Source organism: Branchiostoma floridae, chromosome 2 (assembly GCF_000003815.2).
Source record: "Branchiostoma floridae strain S238N-H82 chromosome 2, Bfl_VNyyK, whole genome shotgun sequence".
Classification (NCBI taxonomy): domain Eukaryota; kingdom Metazoa; phylum Chordata; class Leptocardii; order Amphioxiformes; family Branchiostomatidae; genus Branchiostoma; species Branchiostoma floridae.
This window is the reverse complement of record NC_049980.1, coordinates 19,317,994-19,322,402: the sequence shown is the minus strand read 5'-3', so window position 1 is coordinate 19,322,402 and position 4,409 is coordinate 19,317,994. Positions and strand designations below refer to the sequence as shown.

General features: G+C 40.4%; 1 protein-coding gene across 1 annotated transcript in view; it reads left to right on the top strand.

Moving 5' to 3' along the window:
- LOC118408909 (E3 ubiquitin-protein ligase TRIM56-like) overlaps positions 1-4,409 on the top strand; it is a 10,261-nt gene that overhangs the window by 3,947 nt on the left and 1,905 nt on the right. The window lies entirely within an intron of this gene.

The following is a 4,409-nucleotide window of genomic DNA, read 5'->3' as shown; positions in this document are numbered from 1 at the left end:
ATGGTGAATTGAATGATGGTGAATTGAATGAAACGAATGCACTGATAAGAAATACAGCGGAGATGCTAAGCATGACATAAAACTGTATAACCTGATTTGTTAGCTTGTGTGTTTTTTGTTTAAAATTACAGTTCAACCTTGTTTCAGAACCTGGTTTATTGCAAAACAACCCTAAAAAGGTTTCCCTCGGTAATTAACGATAGATGTTTTAACATCTAGGTAGGTCCTTGTCCGTTTAAGTTAAAGTCAAGTTTAAAGTCCTCCCACACCACATGGTGCAAACGATGGCACCATCTCTGTTTTCCTATCTGCCTTATCTATGCAGCTCCATGTGTACCGGTATTGTAGAAATCATGAAAAAAAATGCATGAACGTTACATCTATCTTCCCAGATGTTGCATGGATTTTGTAGGTTACGTTGATGTTGATAGATATACATCTTTGCTAGTGGTTCATGATGTTCAAACAATTACATTACATCTTTTATCTGTGTAACAATCAAAAGCAAATTGTTTATTTGGGTAAAAACAAAATAAGGAAGTTGACTCTTTGGCCCAAACACTCACGAGCACACCAGGGTTTCAGCCCCAATGACTCAGTCTATCCAAGCCATCAGGCGGGAGCCTCTCACTAATTCACAGGTCAAACATAGCTGATCTTAAAATGTTTGGTCACAAAGTTTGAAAAATAGAATGTAAATTCGCCTCCACCATGACAGAAGACTGGACATTTCTATATATAAAGGAGGTCATCAGGACTGGAGGTCATATTTAAACCAACTTCACATTTCTTATCAACATTTCCGGCCAACAGAACCACAAGGCACAAACAGCGTCATTACCATGACAACGCGTCTGTGGTGCAATCCTGTTCTAGTCTAGTCCGGTCTATGTTGTGATCTAGATTGCCCCCTGTGCTATACATCCATATGACCATGCGCCCCCTAGCATGAAATGGTACGTTAAAAAATACAAGTCGTGTATCATGTGTTTACTCTATGACCATTTGTACGCCCCTTTGTGCGAGTGAAAAGTGCCAGCGTCGAGGTCAAAGGTCACCAACATTTGTAGCAGCGCAAGCTGCGAGTCTAGCCTTGGCCCATCTGAAGGTAAGGAACGTAGAGTGGACTTGAACTGAATACGTGGCCACTATCATCATGCTGATCATTCTGTCACTTGTAATGAGAAAGGCAAGGTCACCAGCGGAAAATGTCTTGTTGTTTATAAGTTTGGAAGCCCTTGACACAAGGTGTCGATGGTGGTGGCTTCAAGATCCTTCAACGGTCGCTTGAGCTCGAGGTAGCGCAATTTCCAATTCCTGACTGTGCGTGGTAGGAAGGAAGCCTTTCTGACTGATCACAAGCAGGTTTTATCATATTTATAAAACCTCCTTGCTGATCATAACGTTGGCTGCCTCTTAGATAAACAATTTCAAAATAAACATTTGAGCTGGGAGGTGGGGAGGGAAGCAGAAGCTCGTACCGTAGATAATAACTGATAGTTGCATGGACAACATTGCCTAAAACTGGTTGTTATGACTAGATCTTTCGCTAAAACGGTCTAAGCATTTAAGTGAGTGTTTTGGTGGCAACCTTTGATAGTATATGCAGTATACAGACGGGCGTGTATTAATGAATAGCCCCCAGCAAAACGTGAGATGTAATTAGTGACCTCAAGGAGGTTAATGACCCATAACCTCATGATTTTAACTCTGAGTGTAAACCTAATAAGTTTTATAGACAGTATGAGTTGGATAGACAGGAATTGTTCGACAATTCAGTGACGCTGTCGCCAAAGCGTCAGTTTGCAATGTTGGATATGCGGGGTGCTGCTATTTTTGGAAGAGATCAGATACAATTTTTTCATACTTGCTAATGGCAACTTATGTTGAATTTTTTCAGCATTAAACGGGAGAGAAACTGCTTCATGGTTTTAGATCATAACGTTTTGTTGTGCGGATCAAGCTTGCATGAATTTCTTTTATAAAACAAAGTTGTATGGTTTGGAACAGGTCCAAAAGTGATATAAAGTGATATAAAATAGCCACATGTGTCTAGGCATAACACGAGTTGTGATACTGGATCTAGTCGATAGATGGCGTTTCAGCTACGCTGGCAACGGAGGTTATTGAATATTCTTAGTGATAATATATTCCCAGTGATACTATATAATGGCCAGGCTCTATCGATATGGATGCTGATAAGGTTTAACTATGGGCATCAGCACCCGAGCTGTTCATACCAGTGGATCCAGAGGCCTGGCTGGGACAGTTACCAAGTACAAGCAAGGTCAAATTACTAGCCATCTAGATACACCCTTGGTTATTACCTCCATGAAATGCCATGGAGGTTATATTTTCAGTAGCGCTTGTGTGTGTGTGTGTGTGTCTGTCTATCAACAAGATAACTCAAGAACGGCTGGGTGGATTGGTTTCATACTTAGTGTGTTGGTGGAATGTGGCGAAAGCTGAAAGTGATTAGATTTTGGGCCCCCTAGCGGCTTCCCTTGGTACTGCAGTCCAACTTCTGGTTTTGCTATCTCGTGTTCTGAGACAATGTTGTACAGAATTACATACTAATTATACAAATTTAGAGTACATTTGCATAATGTGTCTAGGCATAACACGTGTTGTGATACTGGATCTAGTCGATAGATGTACTCTAAATTTGTATAATTAATGAGAATGTTCTAGCATAGCAGTCTTTTCAATGTATCCCTTGTCCCAGACATGATATGGTCTTGACATTTGGGTATACCGGTAGTAGACAGCTTTCAGCGCTATGACATATTGGGCCAAGTTTCAGCCCCCTAACATTTAATTTAGGAACTGCAGGGGCATTTTTGTCAAGACCTTCGAAAGAGGATAACTGCAGAAAGGAACAATGGATTGCCTTCATTTTAGGCATGCAGGTAGCTTAGGCAAATATGTTCATAATTATATACATGTTTTGCAAATGAAGACTCAATTTGCATAATTAATGTGCAAATTGTATAATTCCATTATTTCAATAACTGGACTTCAATAAATGTAACTCATGTAAATTATGATAGGTGCAACATAAGCAGATGCCAAATATGCAGATGAGGAACTGATTTACATAATATATGTACATATTGCAAAATCACCTGACTAATGATGGGAATTTTATAGTTGTGATATGTGTAAGTTATTCAATGATGAACATCACCATGCATAAATCATGTAAATGTGTCATTTGCATAAAGTTTACAAAAGGTCTAAATATTTCATGGAGGTATGAGGTCGCCGAACTCTAGTTTAGTTCATTCAGCATGATTTGATATTAATGTCCACACGAAAATCAGTACAGGAAAATATTTTGAATCATCTCACGAGCATTATGCCAATCTGTCCCTGACATATTAAGTACCATCAGGGACAGATACAGATACAGATACAGAATACCGTCGTCTCTGAGCTATCATTTTCCCAATCCACGATTGATGTCCCTGGCCATATTGTTCCTGGTTGGCAACCAGCCTGGGATGTTAATGAGTTATGTATTAATGAGTATCAATTTACCACTCAAACTGCTTGCCAGGTCACAGTTTGAGTAATGCTGTATTGCTATCGCACAGGACAAGGACTTTGTCCATATTTCGCTATATGCAATGGTGGGTTCAATTTTTTTTCTGTCAGCAAAGCCATCAACAATGCTAATGAGCGTATGATGAATACGGTATATGTCGTTAATAGGTAAAGCTTGTACGTAGCAACACTTTTCTTCGAATTCCATCAACTTTTGAGTTGCATTTACCAAGGAGTTTAGAGGGGTTTACGGTATGACCTCATGGATCATTGGTGTATCATAAATGTTATCTAGGCCTTGGGCGAAACATTTTCTGGTTATGATAGAGGCGCTGTCTTAAGCTTTAACGTCAAGGCAACTGCTTTCACGACAGAGATACCTACCGTCTCTCCTAGTTTACTGATGATAGAGCAGCTGGTTGGTGTGTGTGTGTGAGGGGGGGGGGGGATTACAAAGAGGGAGATAATATTTGCTCTTTAGCCTGTGTTACATACTAGTCATCTCTCGCTATCGGTGGCTTTCGGGGTCTCCTCCTATACGGAGATAACCAGTGGAAGGGATGCCAGAAGCTTGTTTTAGTTATTATGCCTTTGATGCAATTGTCATAAGTAGTCTCCCTCAGCCGAGATTCGGTATTGCCCCTGAGTTAGATTATAACAGAAGACATTACAGGGAGGTCCCTGTTGGAGATGTTAAGTGCTTGAAATGTAGGGCACACCAGAGGGAGGGTGAAGATGTCAAAGCACTTAGTTCCGCAGCCTTCAGGACCACCCGTTCTTGGAGGACCTCCCTTGGCTGCCAATCAAAATTATCGATTCGACAAATAAGAAAACGGGATTTGATCACTTGATCATCAGTTGAA